A 21,355-nucleotide genomic window follows, 5' to 3' on the forward strand; every position below is an offset into this window, starting at 1 on the left:
CCGAAAGAGCCAACCGAAATTAACCGTTAGGAGATTGCCATTGGAAAAACAGTGGCTTTGTCACCTGCCTATCTGCTTATTCCACCAGCTCCTTAGCGTGCGTCACTAAGCAAGCGCTGCGATTGACTGACACTGTAGCTTTACGGTTAGTGTAGCACCACCCGCAAGGCGATTCATTATGGGCATCTCAAAGCAGCCACAGGCCCGGGCCCGGGGTAACGGCTCCAAATTGGCATTAGAACACAGTGCGGCCGGTGGCGCTGCAGCTGAACCCCAGGGGCCTGAAAACTGAAAGCATTGTCGGAAGGGAGCTGATGACGGCTCATCTGTCAGAGGTGGTACAACAGTGAACTGGAGCCTCCGTGCCCAACCGTATCCCATCTTCTATGAAAGCTGGAGCAACAGGGCACTAGAGAGTCCATGCCAGCCCGTATGACATCTTGCATCCAAGCAAAAGGTGGCCCTGCTTAGCACTAGAGCATCCATGCCCCCCGGGATCACATCTCGTATCCAAGCTAAAGGCGGTGAAACAGGCTGCTGCAGCTACCTTCCCCTTCTCCCACCCCCGTATCACATCTTATACGAAAGCTGGAGGTGTCCCAGCAGGGCACTAGGGATTCCATGCCCGCCCGTATCACATTCTGAATCCAAGCAAGAGGTGGCCCAACTTAGCACTACAGCATCCAGGCCCCACCACACCGTAGCACATCTTGTATCCAAGCTAGAGGCGGTACGGCAGGGTACCAGAGCCTCCACGCCTGTCTATATGCCATCTCGTTTCCAAGCTAGACACTGGACCAGGATTATAGATGTAAACGGGCACCTGGTTACATTGTGAGCCTCGTGTGGCGCAGAGCATTACGGCAGCAGTGCTAAGCTCTCGCTTCACGACCTCAGATGTGCGGGTTCAAACCCCGTGTACGTCAGGTAGCCGGCTCAGGGTCGACTCAGCCTTCTGTCCTTCCGAGGTCGGTGCAATGAGTACCCGGTACCCACTGGGGGGTAGAGTGACAGCTAAAGTCGTATACCACCATCGCGACTAGGCGGATTACTGCCCGGCGCGCTCTACTTTTACCTTAGTGGCCTAGGCTCCCTACCACACCCGACCCTCTGGGCTCTGTAACAAATTAACCGCTCATTTCACAGCCTTTTACTCTAATTAGAGAAGAATTCAAAACCGACAAAACTCAAACCATCACAGCACAACATAGTTCCGTTACACACTGCAATCTCCCTACCGCACTCCCGTGGACGTCCATTTAACCCAAACAGTTTGCACATACAGAAGACCAGAGAAAATCATTACAGGCCTCTTACATTCTGCACATGTCGCCAAGGCGCCATTTTTACCCGGAACCCGAACGCTGCATTGCCCACCACGCTGTTAGCCACCAAAAACGTAGGTGGCTATGGGTGACGCTGACCCTCACCTGGCTTGGCTCGCCGAGCCTCACAGCTCCACTGCCGCACCCCCTTGCCGTTGTGGCGGTTGACCCATAGTACCGCCCAATCGTGACTGTAAACCTGAGCGCTATCTCTATGCCGCCAACCGCAGAGTCTTTGCCCTTAGGGAGACGCGCGCATTTTACTTATCACAACGGAACGCAAAATTCGTGCCGAAATATTAGCTCCGCGTGCTGAAAACCCCGAAAGAGCCAACCGAAATTAACCGTTAGGAGATTGCCATTGGAAAAACAGTGGCTTTGTCACCTGCCTATCTGCTTATTCCACCAGCTCCTTAGCGTGCGTCACTAAGCAAGCGCTGCGATTGACTGACACTGTAGCTTTACGGTTAGTGTAGCACCACCCGCAAGGCGATTCATTATGGGCATCTCAAAGCAGCCACAGGCCCGGGGTAACGGCTCCAAATTGGCATTAGAACACAGTGCGGCCGGTGGCGCTGCAGCTGAACCCCAGGGGCCTGAAAACTGAAAGCATTGTCGGAAGGGAGCTGATGACGGCTCATCTGTCAGAGGTGGTACAACAGTGAACTGGAGCCTCCGTGCCCAACCGTATCCCATCTTCTATGAAAGCTGGAGCAACAGGGCACTAGAGAGTCCATGCCAGCCCGTATGACATCTTGCATCCAAGCAAAAGGTGGCCCTGCTTAGCACTAGAGCATCCATGCCCCCCGGGATCACATCTCGTATCCAAGCTAAAGGCGGTGAAACAGGCTGCTGCAGCTACCTTCCCCTTCTCCCACCCCCGTATCACATCTTATACGAATGCTGGAGGTGTCCCAGCAGGGCACTAGGGATTCCATGCCCGCCCGTATCACATTCTGAATCCAAGCAAGAGGTGGCCCAACTTAGCACTACAGCATCCAGGCCCCACCACACCGTAGCACATCTTGTATCCAAGCTAGAGGCGGTACGGCAGGGTACCAGAGCCTCCACGCCTGTCTATATGCCATCTCGTTTCCAAGCTAGACACTGGACCAGGATTATAGATGTAAACGGGCACCTGGTTACATTGTGAGCCTCGTGTGGCGCAGAGCATTAGGGCAGCAGTACGCAGTGCTAAGCTCTCGCTTCACGACCTGAGATGTGCGGGTTCAAACCCCGTGTACGTCAGGTAGCCGGCTCAGGGTCGACTCAGCCTTCTGTCCTTCCGAGGTCGGTGCAATGAGTACCCGGTACCCACTGGGGGGTAGAGTGACAGCTAAAGTCGTATACCACCATCGCGACTAGGCGGATTACTGCCTGGCGCGCTCTACTTTTACCTCAGTGGCCTAGGCTTCCTACCACACCCGACCCTCTGTAACAAATTAACCGCTCATTTCACAGCCTTTTACTCTAATTAGAGAAGAATTCAAAACCGACAAAACTCAAACCATCACAGCACAACATAGTTCCGTTACACACTGCAATCTCCCTACCGCACTCCCGTGGACGTCCATTTAACCCAAACAGTTTGCACATACAGAAGACCAGAGAAAATCATTACAGGCCTCTTACATTCTGCACATGTCGCCAAGGCGCCATTTTTACCCGGAACCCGAACGCTGCATTGCCCACCACGCTGTTAGCCACCAAAAACGTAGGTGGCTATGGGTGACGCTGACCCTCACCTGGCTTGGCTCGCCGAGCCTCACAGCTCCACTGCCGCACCCCCTTGCCGTTGTGGCGGTTGACCCATAGTACCGCCCAATCGTGACTGTAAACCTGAGCGCTATCTCTATGCCGCCAACCGCAGAGTCTTTGCCCTTAGGGAGACGCGCGCATTTTACTTATCACAACGGAACGCAAAATTCGTGCCGAAATATTAGCTCCGCGTGCTGAAAACCCCGAAAGAGCCAACCGAAATTAACCGTTAGGAGATTGCCATTGGAAAAACAGTGGCTTTGTCACCTGCCTATCTGCTTATTCCACCAGCTCCTTAGCGTGCGTCACTAAGCAAGCGCTGCGATTGACTGACACTGTAGCTTTACGGTTAGTGTAGCACCACCCGCAAGGCGATTCATTATGGGCATCTCAAAGCAGCCACAGGCCCGGGGTAACGGCTCCAAATTGGCATTAGAACACAGTGCGGCCGGTGGCGCTGCAGCTGAACCCCAGGGGCCTGAAAACTGAAAGCATTGTCGGAAGGGAGCTGATGACGGCTCATCTGTCAGAGGTGGTACAACAGTGAACTGGAGCCTCCGTGCCCAACCGTATCCCATCTTCTATGAAAGCTGGAGCAACAGGGCACTAGAGAGTCCATGCCAGCCCGTATGACATCTTGCATCCAAGCAAAAGGTGGCCCTGCTTAGCACTAGAGCATCCATGCCCCCCGGGATCACATCTCGTATCCAAGCTAAAGGCGGTGAAACAGGCTGCTGCAGCTACCTTCCCCTTCTCCCACCCCCGTATCACATCTTATACGAATGCTGGAGGTGTCCCAGCAGGGCACTAGGGATTCCATGCCCGCCCGTATCACATTCTGAATCCAAGCAAGAGGTGGCCCAACTTAGCACTACAGCATCCAGGCCCCACCACACCGTAGCACATCTTGTATCCAAGCTAGAGGCGGTACGGCAGGGTACCAGAGCCTCCACGCCTGTCTATATGCCATCTCGTTTCCAAGCTAGACACTGGACCAGGATTATAGATGTAAACGGGCACCTGGTTACATTGTGAGCCTCGTGTGGCGCAGAGCATTAGGGCAGCAGTACGCAGTGCTAAGCTCTCGCTTCACGACCTGAGATGTGCGGGTTCAAACCCCGTGTACGTCAGGTAGCCGGCTCAGGGTCGACTCAGCCTTCTGTCCTTCCGAGGTCGGTGCAATGAGTACCCGGTACCCACTGGGGGGTAGAGTGACAGCTAAAGTCGTATACCACCATCGCGACTAGGCGGATTACTGCCTGGCGCGCTCTACTTTTACCTCAGTGGCCTAGGCTTCCTACCACACCCGACCCTCTGTAACAAATTAACCGCTCATTTCACAGCCTTTTACTCTAATTAGAGAAGAATTCAAAACCGACAAAACTCAAACCATCACAGCACAACATAGTTCCGTTACACACTGCAATCTCCCTACCGCACTCCCGTGGACGTCCATTTAACCCAAACAGTTTGCACATACAGAAGACCAGAGAAAATCATTACAGGCCTCTTACATTCTGCACATGTCGCCAAGGCGCCATTTTTACCCGGAACCCGAACGCTGCATTGCCCACCACGCTGTTAGCCACCAAAAACGTAGGTGGCTATGGGTGACGCTGACCCTCACCTGGCTTGGCTCGCCGAGCCTCACAGCTCCACTGCCGCACCCCCTTGCCGTTGTGGCGGTTGACCCATAGTACCGCCCAATCGTGACTGTAAACCTGAGCGCTATCTCTATGCCGCCAACCGCAGAGTCTTTGCCCTTAGGGAGACGCGCGCATTTTACTTATCACAACGGAACGCAAAATTCGTGCCGAAATATTAGCTCCGCGTGCTGAAAACCCCGAAAGAGCCAACCGAAATTAACCGTTAGGAGATTGCCATTGGAAAAACAGTGGCTTTGTCACCTGCCTATCTGCTTATTCCACCAGCTCCTTAGCGTGCGTCACTAAGCAAGCGCTACGATTGACTGACACTGTAGCTTTACGGTTAGTGTAGCACCACCCGCAAGGCGATTCATTATGGGCATCTCAAAGCAGCCACAGGCCCGGGCCCGGGGTAACGGCTCCAAATTGGCATTAGAACACAGTGCGGCCGGTGGCGCTGCAGCTGAACCCCAGGGGCCTGAAAACTGAAAGCATTGTCGGAAGGGAGCTGATGACGGCTCATCTGTCAGAGGTGGTACAACAGTGAACTGGAGCCTCCGTGCCCAACCATATCCCATCTTCTATGAAAGCTGGAGCAAAAGGTGGCCCTGCTTAGCACTAGAGCATCCATGCCCCCCGGGATCACATCTCGTATCCAAGCTAAAGGCGGTGAAACAGGCTGCTGCAGCTACCTTCCCCTTCTCCCACCCCCGTATCACATCTTATACGAAAGCTGGAGGTGTCCCAGCAGGGCACTAGGGATTCCATGCCCGCCCGTATCACATTCTGAATCCAAGCAAGAGGTGGCCCAACTTAGCACTCCAGCATCCAGGCCCCACCACACCGTAGCACATCTTGTATCCAAGCTAGAGGCGGTACGGCAGGGTACCAGAGCCTCCACGCCTGTCTATATGCCATCTCGTTTCCAAGCTAGACACTGGACCAGGATTATAGATGTAAACGGGCACCTGGTTACATTGTGAGCCTCGTGTGGCGCAGAGCATTAGGGCAGCAGTACGCAGTGCTAAGCTCTCGCTTCACGACCTGAGATGTGCGGGTTCAAACCCTGTGTACGTCAGGTAGCCGGCTCAGGGTCGACTCAGCCTTCTGTCCTTCCGAGGTCGGTGCAATGAGTACCCGGTACCCACTGGGGGGTAGAGTGACAGCTAAAGTCGTATACCACCATCGCGACTAGGCGGATTACTGCCCAGCGCGCTCTACTTTTACCTTAGTGGCCTAGGCTTCCTACCACACCCGACCCTCTGGGCTCTGTAACAAATTAACCGCTCATTTCACAGCCTTTTACTCTAATTAGAGAAGAATTCAAAACCGACAAAACTCAAACCATCACAGCACAACATAGTTCCGTTACACACTGCAATCTCCCTACCGCACTCCCGTGGACGTCCATTTAACCCAAACAGTTTGCACATACAGAAGACCAGAGAAAATCATTACAGGCCTCTTACATTCTGCACATGTCGCCAAGGCGCCATTTTTACCCGGAACCCGAACGCTGCATTGCCCACCACGCTGTTAGCCACCAAAAACGTAGGTGGCTATGGGTGACGCTGACCCTCACCTGGCTTGGCTCGCCGAGCCTCACAGCTCCACTGCCGCACCCCCTTGCCGTTGTGGCGGTTGACCCATAGTACCGCCCAATCGTGACTGTAAACCTGAGCGCTATCTCTATGCCGCCAACCGCAGAGTCTTTGCCCTTAGGGAGACGCGCGCATTTTACTTATCACAACGGAACGCAAAATTCGTGCCGAAATATTAGCTCCGCGTGCTGAAAACCCCGAAAGAGCCAACCGAAATTAACCGTTAGGAGATTGCCATTGGAAAAACAGTGGCTTTGTCACCTGCCTATCTGCTTATTCCACCAGCTCCTTAGCGTGCGTCACTAAGCAAGCGCTGCGATTGACTGACACTGTAGCTTTACGGTTAGTGTAGCACCACCCGCAAGGCGATTCATTATGGGCATCTCAAAGCAGCCACAGGCCCTGGCCCGGGGTAACGGCTCCAAATTGGCATTAGAACACAGTGCGGCCGGTGGCGCTGCAGCTGAACCCCAGGGGCCTGAAAACTGAAAGCATTGTCGGAAGGGAGCTGATGACGGCTCATCTGTCAGAGGTGGTACAACAGTGAACTGGAGCCTCCGTGCCCAACCGTATCCCATCTTCTATGAAAGCTGGAGCAACAGGGCACTAGAGAGTCCATGCCAGCCCGTATGACATCTTGCATCCAAGCAAAAGGTGGCCCTGCTTAGCACTAGAGCATCCATGCCCCCCGGGATCACATCTCGTATCCAAGCTAAAGGCGGTGAAACAGGCTGCTGCAGCTACCTTCCCCTTCTCCCACCCCCGTATCACATCTTATACGAAAGCTGGAGGTGTCCCAGCAGGGCACTAGGGATTCCATGCCCGCCCGTATCACATTCTGAATCCAAGCAAGAGGTGGCCCAACTTAGCACTACAGCATCCAGGCCCCACCACACCGTAGCACATCTTGTATCCAAGCTAGAGGCGGTACGGCAGGGTACCAGAGCCTCCACGCCTGTCTATATGCCATCTCGTTTCCAAGCTAGACACTGGACCAGGATTATAGATGTAAACGGGCACCTGGTTACATTGTGAGCCTCGTGTGGCGCAGAGCATTAGGGCAGCAGTACGCAGTGCTAAGCTCTCGCTTCACGACCTGAGATGTGCGGGTTCAAACCCTGTGTACGTCAGGTAGCCGGCTCAGGGTCGACTCAGCCTTCTGTCCTTCCGAGGTCGGTGCAATGAGTACCCGGTACCCACTGGGGGGTAGAGTGACAGCTAAAGTCGTATACCACCATCGCGACTAGGCGGATTACTGCCCAGCGCGCTCTACTTTTACCATAGTGGCCTAGGCTTCCTACCACACCCGACCCTCTGGGCTCTGTAACAAATTAACCGCTCATTTCACAGCCTTTTACTCTAATTAGAGAAGAATTCAAAACCGACAAAACTCAAACCATCACAGCACAACATAGTTCCGTTACACACTGCAATCTCCCTACCGCACTCCCGTGGACGTCCATTTAACCCAAACAGTTTGCACATACAGAAGACCAGAGAAAATCATTACAGGCCTCTTACATTCTGCACATGTCGCCAAGGCGCCATTTTTACCCGGAACCCGAACGCTGCATTGCCCACCACGCTGTTAGCCACCAAAAACGTAGGTGGCTATGGGTGACGCTGACCCTCACCTGGCTTGGCTCGCCGAGCCTCACAGCTCCACTGCCGCACCCCCTTGCCGTTGTGGCGGTTGACCCATAGTACCGCCCAATCGTGACTGTAAACCTGAGCGCTATCTCTATGCCGCCAACCGCAGAGTCTTTGCCCTTAGGGAGACGCGCGCATTTTACTTATCACAACGGAACGCAAAATTCGTGCCGAAATATTAGCTCCGCGTGCTGAAAACCCCGAAAGAGCCAACCGAAATTAACCGTTAGGAGATTGCCATTGGAAAAACAGTGGCTTTGTCACCTGCCTATCTGCTTATTCCACCAGCTCCTTAGCGTGCGTCACTAAGCAAGCGCTGCGATTGACTGACACTGTAGCTTTACGGTTAGTGTAGCACCACCCGCAAGGCGATTCATTATGGGCATCTCAAAGCAGCCACATGCCCCCCGGGATCACATCTCGTATCCAAGCTAAAGGCGGTGAAACAGGCTGCTGCAGCTACCTTCCCCTTCTCCCACCCCCGTATCACATCTTATACGAAAGCTGGAGGTGTCCCAGCAGGGCACTAGGGATTCCATGCCCGCCCGTATCACATTCTGAATCCAAGCAAGAGGTGGCCCAACTTAGCACTACAGCATCCAGGCCCCACCACACCGTAGCACATCTTGTATCCAAGCTAGAGGCGGTACGGCAGGGTACCAGAGCCTCCACGCCTGTCTATATGCCATCTCGTTTCCAAGCTAGACACTGGACCAGGATTATAGATGTAAACGGGCACCTGGTTACATTGTGAGCCTCGTGTGGCGCAGAGCATTAGGGCAGCAGTACGCAGTGCTAAGCTCTCGCTTCACGACCTGAGATGTGCGGGTTCAAACCCCGTGTACGTCAGGTAGCCGGCTCAGGGTCGACTCAGCCTTCTGTCCTTCCGAGGTCGGTGCAATGAGTACCCGGTACCCACTGGGGGGTAGAGTGACAGCTAAAGTCGTATACCACCATCGCGACTAGGCGGATTACTGCCCGGCGCGCTCTACTTTTACCTTAGTGGCCTAGGCTTCCTACCACACCCGACCCTCTGGGCTCTGTAACAAATTAACCGCTCATTTCACAGCCTTTTACTCTAATTAGAGAAGAATTCAAAACCGACAAAACTCAAACCATCACAGCACAACATAGTTCCGTTACACACTGCAATCTCCCTACCGCACTCCCGTGGACGTCCATTTAACCCAAACAGTTTGCACATACAGAAGACCAGAGAAAATCATTACAGGTCTCTTACATTCTGCACATGTCGCCAAGGCGCCATTTTTACCCGGAACCCGAACGCTGCATTGCCCACCACGCTGTTAGCCACCAAAAACGTAGGTGGCTATGGGTGACGCTGACCCTCACCTGGCTTGGCTCGCCAAGCCTCACAGCTCCACTGCCGCACCCCCTTGCCGTTGTGGCGGTTGACCCATAGTACCGCCCAATCGTGACTGTAAACCTGAGCGCTATCTCTATGCCGCCAACCGCAGAGTCTTTGCCCTTAGGGAGACGCGCGCATTTTACTTATCACAACGGAACGCAAAATTCGTGCCGAAATATTAGCTCCGCGTGCTGAAAACCCCGAAAGAGCCAACCGAAATTAACCGTTAGGAGATTGCCATTGGAAAAACAGTGGCTTTGTCACCTGCCTATCTGCTTATTCCACCAGCTCCTTAGCGTGCGTCACTAAGCAAGCGCTGCGATTGACTGACACTGTAGCTTTACGGTTAGTGTAGCACCACCCGCAAGGCGATTCATTATGGGCATCTCAAAGCAGCCACAGGCCCTGGCCCGGGGTAACGGCTCCAAATTGGCATTAGAACACAGTGCGGCCGGTGGCGCTGCAGCTGAACCCCAGGGGCCTGAAAACTGAAAGCATTGTCGGAAGGGAGCTGATGACGGCTCATCTGTCAGAGGTGGTACAACAGTGAACTGGAGCCTCCGTGCCCAACCGTATCCCATCTTCTATGAAAGCTGGAGCAACAGGGCACTAGAGAGTCCATGCCAGCCCGTATGACATCTTGCATCCAAGCAAAAGGTGGCCCTGCTTAGCACTAGAGCATCCATGCCCCCCGGGATCACATCTCGTATCCAAGCTAAAGGCGGTGAAACAGGCTGCTGCAGCTACCTTCCCCTTCTCCCACCCCCGTATCACATCTTATACGAAAGCTGGAGGTGTCCCAGCAGGGCACTAGGGATTCCATGCCCGCCCGTATCACATTCTGAATCCAAGCAAGAGGTGGCCCAACTTAGCACTACAGCATCCAGGCCCCACCACACCGTAGCACATCTTGTATCCAAGCTAGAGGCGGTACGGCAGGGTACCAGAGCCTCCACGCCTGTCTATATGGCATCTCGTTTCCAAGCTAGACACTGGACCAGGATTATAGATGTAAACGGGCACCTAGTTACATTGTGAGCCTCGTGTGGCGCAGTGCTAAGCTCTCGCTTCACGACCTGAGATGTGCGGGTTCAAACCCCGTGTACGTCAGATAGCCGGCTCAGGGTCGACTCAGCCTTCTGTCCTTCCGAGGTCGGTGCAATGAGTACCCAGTACCCACTGGGGGGTAGAGTGACAGCTAAAGTCGTATACCACCATCGCGACTAGGCGGATTACTGCCCGGCGCGCTCTACTTTTACCTTAGTGGCCTAGGCTTCCTACCACACCCGACCCTCTGGGCTCTGTAACAAATTAACCGCTCATTTCACAGCCTTTTACTCTAATTAGAGAAGAATTCATAACCGACAAAACTCAAACCATCACAGCACAACATAGTTCCATTACACACTGCAATCTCCCTACCGCACTCCCGTGGACGTCCATTTAACCCAAACAGTTTGCACATACAGAAGACCAGAGAAAATCATTACAGGCCTCTTACATTCTGCACATGTCGCCAAGGCGCCATTTTTACCCGGAACCCGAACGCTGCATTGCCCACCACGCTGTTAGCCACCAAAAACGTAGGTGGCTATGGGTGACGCTGACCCTCACCTGGCTTGGCTCGCCGGGCCTCACAGCTCCACTGCCACATCCCCTTGCCGTTTGGGCGGTACTATGGGTCAACCGCCACATCGTGACTGTAAACCTGAGCGCTATCTCTATGCCGCCAACCGCAGAGTCTTTGCCCTTAGGGAGACGCGCGCATTTTACTTATCACAACGGAACGCAAAATTCGTGCCAAAATATTAGCTCCGCGTGCTGAAAACCCCGAAAGAGCCAACCGAAATTACCGCACAACATAGTTCCGTTACACACTGCAATTTCCCTACCGCACTCCCGTGGACGTCCATTTAACCAATTCAAAATGGGGCAGTAGTTTACCTGGGTCAACACACCGCAGGTTTCGCAAGACACTCTACAAGCACCAGTTAGTAGATGCTTGGAGAATCATTCATCCTTCCACTAAAGACTAAACTTTCTTTTCTTGTCCACACAACTCCTATTCCAGAAAAGACTATTTCCTGATCCAACATGCTTGCCTCCCTTACATCACATCAGCACACATGGACAACATCTCTTTCTCAAACCCCATGCTTATCTCGTTCTCGCTTTCTCTCCCTTCACTACACGATAGGACGTGGCAGTGGCGTCTTAATGAATCACTCATACAAGATCCATTGATTGCTAGGAGATACAAGATGCCCTAGAAGAATATTTTAGCAATATTACGTCCCAGAAACTGCCCTGCTTTCAGTTTGGGAGGCCCATAAGTGAGTTATTCGCGGTTCCCTCATTAGTATTGATTATAGAATTAAAAAAAGGACAAAGGGGCCCAACTCAAACCTCTTGAGCCATTTCTAGACCTTAAAGGCAGTTCATAAACAAACCCTAGATACAGGGACGGGATGTGAGTTAGCACAATTAAAAGACAAAGTACATTTACTGTCCATGTCACATGCTAAAGGCTGTTTTACAAAATGTATGAGACACTTCTACAAATTGGGTAACAAACCCAGCCGCACTCTCGCCAGCGCCCTGAGGAAGGAGAGGACTCGTTCCTACATACCACATATCACTTGCACATCAGGAAGTAACCTCCATTTGTATACCCCAGATAGCAAAGGTGTTTTGAGACTATCAGTCCTTATATAACTTATCACCACCCATGTCAGAGAAGGAGCATACTTGACATAGAGCAACAGTCCATTTTTATCTTATAAATTCAGGACTGCCTCATCTCTCTTGAGAGGCAGTTCAGTCTCTAGAAACTCCCATTTCACCAGAAGAGCTAGCTCTTACATTAAAAGAATCGCAGACAGGGAAAGCTCCCGGCCCAGATGGGTTCACCCCATCATACTAGAAGACCTTTTCGAATGCCCTGTCCCCCATTTCCTGCGGGCCGTCAACTCCCTCACTGCAGGCACCAATCTACCTGAGAGACCCTGAAAGCTTTCCTTATGGTGATTCCGAAAGAGGGAAAAGATTCCTGCGAATTCCAGAGCTATCGTTTGGTAATTGTACACCCCTTTAAAACCTCAGTTCTTCCAATTAACTATTAGGTTGGAGATTACCTTGAGACCATACTGCAAAAACAGCATCTTTGAGTAAGAAAGGAGTCTTTATTTGGTTCACCCAATATCTGGGACAGAGACGCCGGCCTAAGAAAGACAGATGTACACAATGCAGATATACAGATTATCATATAGACGTGTTAGATCTGATCCTATGGTCATCTGCCTTCATATCATCTGCCTTCTCTTCTACTGTCCACAGGTTTTTCTATTGAACAATTAACCCCACTGCCCCCAAACCACCATTTAAGCGTTTCGATTCCACGTCACTGGGTCATCTGTCCCCAGTGACATCCCATCTACAGGGCACATAATCTAGTAGTGGGCCTGTTCATGGGAGTTCACTAATGACAATCCATTCTGTTTTGGGGTCTGACACTGGCTCTAACAGTCACATTGGTAAACCACCAAATGACTGCTGCAGCTGATGTAAAACAGACTGGCCATAAGGGCAATGGGGAAAAGGGGGCATGAAGCAGCCGGTGAGCAGAGAGGGAAGTATTCATTTTACTATTACCTCACCCCCTCCTTCCAGTGCCACCAATATTTGATTATTAGGAAAAACCCTTTAATATGAAGAAGCAAGATTGGAGGGAATGCAGAATAAAGCGACATTGGGGGTACTTGCATTCTGTACTGTGGGGAGAATAAAAATATATATTAAATATAATACATATCAGCATTGTCTACACAAAACAGCAGAAGATTACTGCTTCCATTTTTTTTATTGTAGTGGTGTTAAAGAAATTAGAAAAGAATGTATACAAAGGCAGACATAGCCTTTAAGAAGAACTCCCATGCATACAACGTCCCTGGCACCTTCCTCGGGTTGCCTGTAAAGAAGTGTAAGCCCTGGCAACTGAACTTTTAAAGAACTATAGCGCCCCTCCATTTACTAACATGCGATCAGCATTGGCGGTTTTCAAAGAAACCTTTCACGCAGCTGAAATTCAACACGTCCAATCCTTTTTTGTTTGCAGGGGAATAAGCTTATTGCCCTCTCCCCATCCAGAACACAAGCACGGTCGGCAGAGCCACAAATGGTTATGTAAAAGTGGGGGGGGGGGGCGGGGTCAAGACGGATAGCCGTTGGCCAAATGAGCTTGTTTGGCATACGACTGTCCGAAATGTATGGTCAGCTTTATGTGGTGCAGAAGCAATGGCAAGACATTTCTCACTTACCCATCCGCCACCTGAACAAGTGCAGATACCACTGGCTCCATCCACCGGTCAGGAACAGACTATCAGTCTCCAACAGATCCTCTGCCAGATGCAGTCTGACTGGACAAGCGTGGTCAGGCGAGGTAACAGCACATTAAACAGCTCCCCTGTAATAAAGAGGCAGAACATGGTTATCCCATCCACCTTCAAGGGATGTTCCCTAATTACAGGATACTTCTGATCAGCCAAGTTAGTACTTAAAGGGGTTGTCCCGCTGCCCAAACTGATTTTTTTCCCATTAATGCCCTGTAGAGTAGAAGCATCACACACCACAGCTCTACCCATAAAAAACGATATTTTGCTCACCTTTTTATTCCTTTTCTTCCCCTTATAAAGCTGGCCTGAAGGATTTTTTAAAGATGGCGTCGCTGGGTAGTCCCCATGATGCACTGCTGCCTCTCTCTCCACAGTGTGCGCGCTCCCAATGACACCGGTCACATGACTGGAGGACCGGCGTCATAATGGAGACGCACGCTTCATTGCTTTGAATGGAGCCGTCAGCCGGCCGGCTCCATTCAAAGCAATGAGAGGGCAGGGAGAGTAGTGTGATGTCCTGTTACTGCTGTGACAGCTGTAGCAGGAGATTCCTTCATCTCCCCAGCATGTCCCCTTATCACTGGACACTGTGACAGCAGTGTCCCAGTATCCAGTAATGAGGGGACATGCTGGGGAGATGAAGGAATCTCCTGCTACAGCTGTCACAGCAGTAGGAGCAGATCGCGATCTCTAGCAGTACTTTCAATAGCAGAGGATCGTGATCCTCTGCTATTGAAAGTGAAAGGAGCACCAAACATGCCCTACACACACATGCCCCCCCCCTCACAGTGCCCAAACAAAACACCCCCTCAGTGCCCCCACCACACACATGCCCCTCCACAGTGTAACCCCCCACAGTGCACCCCCCCAGTGTCCCCCTCAACCCCGCAAGAAGTCTATGTGACAGCACCCCCGACAGCGACAAGTCTATGTGACAGCACCCCCGACAGCGACAAGTCTATGTGACAGCACCCCCGACAGCGACAAGTCTATGTGACAGCACCCCCGACAGCGACAAGTCTATGTGACAGCACCCCCGACAGCGACAAGTCTATGTGACAGCACCCCCGACAGCGACAAGTCTATGTGACAGCACCCCCGACAGCGACAAGTCTATGTGACAGCACCCCCGACAGCGACAAGTCTATGTGACAGCACCCCCGACAGCGACAAGTCTATGTGACAGCACCCCCGACAGCGACAAGTCTATGTGACAGCACCCCCGACAGCGACAAGTCTATGTGACAGCACCCCCGACAGCGACAAGTCTATGTGACAGCACCCCCGACAGCGACAAGTCTATGTGACAGCACCCCCGACAGCGACAAGTCTATGTGACAGCACCCCCGACAGCGACAAGTCTATGTGAAAGCACCCCCGACAGCGACAAGTCTATGTGACAGCACCCCCGACAGTGACAAGTCTATGTGACAGCACCCCCGACAGCGACAAGTCTATGTGACAGCACACCCCACAGCGACAAGTCTATGTGACAGCACACCCCACAGCGACAAGTCTATGTGACAGCACACCCCACAGCGACAAGTCTATGTGACAGCACCCCTACCCCACAAGAAGTCTATGTGACAGCACACCCCACAGCGACAAGTCTATGTGACAGCACACCGCACAGCGACAAGTCTATGTGACAGCACACCCCACAGCGACAAGTCTATGTGACAGCACACCCCACAGCGACAAGTCTATGTGACAGCACACCCCACAGCGACAAGTCTATGTGACAGCAAACAGCACAGTGACAAGTCTATGTGACAGCACACCCCACAGCAACAAGTCTATGTGACAGCACCCCCACCCCACAAGAAGTCTATGTGACAGCACACCCCACAGCGACAAGTCTATGTGACAGCACACCCCACAGCGACAAGTCTATGTGACAGCACCCAACAGCGACAAGTCTATGTGACAGCACCCAACAGCGACAAGTCTATGTGACAGCACCCAACAGCGACAAGTCTATGTGACAGCACACCCACCCCAACAAAAGTCTATGTGACAGCAAACAGCACAGTGACAAGTCTATGTGACAGCACACCCCACAGCGACAAGTCTATGTGACAGCACACCCCACAGCGACAAGTCTATGTGACAGCACACCCCACAGCGACAAGTCTATGTGACAGCACACCCCACAGCGACAAGTCTATGTGACAGCACACCGCACAGCGACAAGTCTATGTGACAGCACACCGCACAGCGACAAGTCTATGTGACAGCACACCCACCCCACAAGAAGTCTATGTGACAGCACACCCCACAGCGACAAGTCTATGTGACAGCACACCGCACAGCGACAAGTCTATGTGACAGCACACCCCACAGCGACAAGTCTATGTGACAGCACACCCCACAGCGACAAGTCTATGTGACAGCACACCGCACAGCGACAAGTCTATGTGAGAGCACACCGCACAGCGACAAGTCTATGTGAGAGCACACCGCACAGCGACAAGTCTATGTGAGAGCACACCGCACAGCGACAAGTCTATGTGACAGCACACCCCACAGCGACAAGTCTATGTGACAGCACACCCCACAGCGACAAGTCTATGTGACAGCACACCCCACAGCGACAAGTCTATGTGACAGCACACCGCACAGCGACAAGTCTATGTGACAGCACACCGCACAGCGACAAGTCTATGTGAGAGCACACCGCACAGCGACAAGTCTATGTGAGAGCACACCGCACAGCGACAAGTCTATGTGAAAACACACCGCACAGCGACAAGTCTATGTGAGAGCACACCGCACAGCGACAAGTCTATGTGAGAGCACACCCCACAGCGACAAGTCTATGTGACAGCACACCCCACAGCGACAAGTCTATGTGACAGCACACCCCACAGCGACAAGTCTATGTGACAGCACACCCCACAGCGACAAGTCTATGTGACAGCACACCCCACAGCGACAAGTCTATGTGACAGCACACCCCACAGCGACAAGTCTATGTGACAGCACACCCCACAGCGGCAAGTCTATGTGACAGCACACCGCACAGCGACAAGTCTATGTGAGAGCACACCCCACAGCGACAAGTCTATGTGAGAGCACACCCCACAGCGACAAGTCTATGTGACAGCAAACAGCAGAGCGACAAGTCTATGTGAGAGCACACCCCACAGCGACAAGTCTATGTGACAGCAAACAGCAGAGCGACAAGTCTATGTGACAGCACACCCCACAGCGACAAGTCTATGTGACAGCACACCCCACAGCGACAAGTCTATGTGACAGCACACCCCACAGCGACAAGTCTAAGTGACAGCACACCCCACAGCGACAAGTCTATGTGACAGCACCCAACAGCGACAAGTCTATGTGACAGCAAACAGCAGAGTGACAAGTCTATGTGACAGCAAACAGCAGAGTGACAAGTCTATGTGACAGCAAACAGCACAGTGACAAGTCTATGTGACAGCAAACAGCACAGTGACAAGTCTATGTGACAGCACACCCCACAGCGACAAGTCTATGTGACAGCACACCCCACAGCGACAAGTCTATGTGACAGCACACCCCACAGCGACAAGTCTATCTGACAGCACACCCCACAGCGACAAGTCTATGTGACAACACACCCCACAGCGACAAGTCTATCTGACAGCACACCCCACAGCGACAAGTCTATCTGACAGCACACCCCACAGCGACAAGTCTATGTGACAGAACACCCCACAGCGACAAGTCTATGTGACAGCAAACAGCACAGATGACAAGTCTATGTGACAGCAAACAGCACAGTGACAAGTCTATGTGACAGCACACCCCACAGCGACAAGTCTATGTGACAGCACACCCCACAGCGACAAGTCTATGTGAAAGCAAACAGCACAGTGACAAGTCTATGTGACAGCAAACAGCACAGTGACAAGTCTATGTGACAGCAAACAGCACAGTGACAAGTCTATGTGACAGCAAACAGCACAGTGACAAGTCTATGACAGCACACCCCACAGCGACAAGTCTATGACAGCACACCCCACAGCGACAAGTCTATGTGACAGCACCCCCACCCCACAAGAAGTCTATGTGACAGCACACCCAACAGTGACAGGTCTATGTGACAGCACACCCAACAGCGACAAGTCTATGTGACAGCACCCAACAGCGACAAGTCTATGTGACAGCACACCCACCCCAACAAAAGTCTATGTGACAGCACACCCCACAGCGACAAGTCTATGTGACAGCACACCCCACAGCGACAAGTCTATGTGACAGCACCCCCGACAGCGACAAGTCTATGTGACAGCACCCCCGACAGCGACAAGTCTATGTGACAGCACCCCCGACAGCGACAAGTCTATGTGACAGCACCCCCGACAGCGACAAGTCTATGTGACAGCACCCCCGACAGCGACAAGTCTATGTGACAGCACCCCCGACAGCGACAAGTCTATGTGACAGCACCCCCGACAGCGACAAGTCTATGTGACAGCACCCCCGACAGCGACAAGTCTATGTGACAGCACCCCCGACAGCGACAAGTCTATGTGACAGCACCCCCGACAGCGACAAGTCTATGTGACAGCACACCCCACAGCGACAAGTCTATGTGACAGCACACCGCACAGCGACAAGTCTATGTGACAGCACACCGCACAGCGACAAGTCTATGTGACAGCACACCCCACAGCGACAAGTCTATGTGACAGCACACCCCACAGCGACAAGTCTATGTGACAGCACACCCCACAGCGACAAGTCTATGTGACAGCACACCCCACAGCGACAAGTCTATGTGACAGCAAACAGCACAGTGACAAGTCTATGTGACAGCACACCCCACAGCGACAAGTCTATGTGACAGCACACCCCACAGCGACAAGTCTATGTGACAGCACCCAACAGCGACAAGTCTATGTGACAGCACCCAACAGCGACAAGTCTATGTGACAGCACACCCACCCCAACAAAAGTCTATGTGACAGCACACCCAACAGCGACAAGTCTATGTGACAGCACACCCACCCCAACAAAAGTCTATGTCACAGCAAACAGCACAGCGACAAGTCTATGTGAGAGCACACCGCACAGCGACAAGTCTATGTGAGAGCACACCGCACAGCGACAAGTCTATGTGAGAGCACACCGCACAGCGACAAGTCTATGTGAGAGCACACCGCACAGCGACAAGTCTATGTGAGAGCACACCCCACAGCGACAAGTCTATGTGAGAGCACACCCCACAGCGACAAGTCTATGTGACAGCACCCCCGACAGCGACAAGTCTATGTGAAAGCACCCCCGACAGCGACAAGTCTATGTGACAGCACCCCCGACAGTGACAAGTCTATGTGACAGCACCCCCGACAGCGACAAGTCTATGTGACAGCACACCCCACAGCGACAAGTCTATGTGACAGCACACCCCACAGCGACAAGTCTATGTGACAGCACACCCCACAGCGACAAGTCTATGTGACAGCACCCCTACCCCACAAGAAGTCTATGTGACAGCACACCCCACAGCGACAAGTCTATGTGACAGCACACCGCACAGCGACAAGTCTATGTGACAGCACACCCCACAGCGACAAGTCTATGTGACAGCACACCCCACAGCGACAAGTCTATGTGACAGCACACCCCACAGCGACAAGTCTATGTGACAGCAAACAGCACAGTGACAAGTCTATGTGACAGCACACCCCACAGCGACAAGTCTATGTGACAGCACCCCCACCCCACAAGAAGTCTATGTGACAGCACACCCCACAGCGACAAGTCTATGTGACAGCACACCCCACAGCGACAAGTCTATGTGACAGCACCCAACAGCGACAAGTCTATGTGACAGCACCCAACAGCGACAAGTCTATGTGACAGCACCCAACAGCGACAAGTCTATGTGACAGCACACCCACCCCAACAAAAGTCTATGTGACAGCAAACAGCACAGTGACAAGTCTATGTGACAGCACACCCCACAGCGACAAGTCTATGTGACAGCACACCCCACAGCGACAAGTCTATGTGACAGCACACCCCACAGCGACAAGTCTATGTGACAGCACACCCCACAGCGACAAGTCTATGTGACAGCACACCGCACAGCGACAAGTCTATGTGACAGCACACCGCACAGCGACAAGTCTATGTGACAGCACACCCACCCCACAAGAAGTCTATGTGACAGCACACCCCACAGCGACAAGTCTATGTGACAGCACACCGCACAGCGACAAGTCTATGTGACAGCACACCCCACAGCGACAAGTCTATGTGACAGCACACCCCACAGCGACAAGTCTATGTGACAGCACACCGCACAGCGACAAGTCTATGTGAGAGCACACCGCACAGCGACAAGTCTATGTGAGAGCACACCGCACAGCGACAAGTCTATGTGAGAGCACACCGCACAGCGACAAGTCTATGTGACAGCACACCCCACAGCGACAAGTCTATGTGACAGCACACCCCACAGCGACAAGTCTATGTGACAGCACACCCCACAGCGACAAGTCTATGTGACAGCACACCGCACAGCGACAAGTCTATGTGACAGCACACCGCACAGCGACAAGTCTATGTGAGAGCACACCGCACAGCGACAAGTCTATGTGAGAGCACACCGCACAGCGACAAGTCTATGTGAAAAGACACCGCACAGCGACAAGTCTATGTGAGAGCACACCGCACAGCGACAAGTCTATGTGAGAGCACACCCCACAGTGACAAGTCTATGTGAGAGCACACCGCACAGCGACAAGTCTATGTGAGAGCACACCCCACAGCGACAAGTCTATGTGAGAGCACACCCCACAGCGACAAGTCTATGTGAGAGCACACCCCACAGCGACAAGTCTATGTGAGAGCACACCCCACAGCGACAAGTCTATGTGACAGCACACCCCACAGCGACAAGTCTATGTGACAGCACACCCCACAGCGACAAGTCTATGTGACAGCACACCCCACAGCGACAAGTCTATGTGACAGCACACCCCACAGCGACAAGTCTATGTGACAGCACACCCCACAGCGACAAGTCTATGTGACAGCACACCCCACAGCGGCAAGTCTATGTGACAGCACACCGCACAGCGACAAGTCTATGTGAGAGCACACCCCACAGCGACAAGTCTATGTGAGAGCACACCCCACAGCGACAAGTCTATGTGACAGCAAACAGCAGAGCGACAAGTCTATGTGAGAGCACACCCCACAGCGACAAGTCTATGTGACAGCAAACAGCAGAGCGACAAGTCTATGTGACAGCACACCCCACAGCGACAAGTCTATGTGACAGCACACCCCACAGCGACAAGTCTATGTGACAGCACACCCCACAGCGACAAGTCTAAGTGACAGCACACCCCACAGCGACAAGTCTATGTGACAGCACCCAACAGCGACAAGTCTATGTGACAGCAAACAGCAGAGTGACAAGTCTATGTGACAGCAAACAGCAGAGTGACAAGTCTATGTGACAGCAAACAGCACAGTGACAAGTCTATGTGACAGCAAACAGCACAGTGACAAGTCTATGTGACAGCACACCCCACAGCGACAAGTCTATGTGACAGCACACCCCACAGCGACAAGTCTATGTGACAGCACACCCCACAGCGACAAGTCTATG

General features: G+C 52.6%; 1 long non-coding RNA gene across 1 annotated transcript in view; it reads right to left on the minus strand.

Annotated features, from left to right (window-relative positions):
* The window catches only part of LOC136611098 (uncharacterized), an 82,613-nt gene that overhangs the window by 41,902 nt on the left and 19,356 nt on the right, over positions 1-21,355 (minus strand). Inside the window, exon 2 of the long non-coding RNA XR_010790219.1 lies at positions 13,666-13,811. This is a non-coding gene — a long non-coding RNA (uncharacterized lncRNA). The remainder of the gene's footprint in view (positions 1-13,665; positions 13,812-21,355) is intronic.

The sequence above is a fragment of the Eleutherodactylus coqui genome, chromosome 1 (genome assembly GCF_035609145.1).
Source record: "Eleutherodactylus coqui strain aEleCoq1 chromosome 1, aEleCoq1.hap1, whole genome shotgun sequence".
Lineage (NCBI taxonomy): Eukaryota > Metazoa > Chordata > Amphibia > Anura > Eleutherodactylidae > Eleutherodactylus > Eleutherodactylus coqui.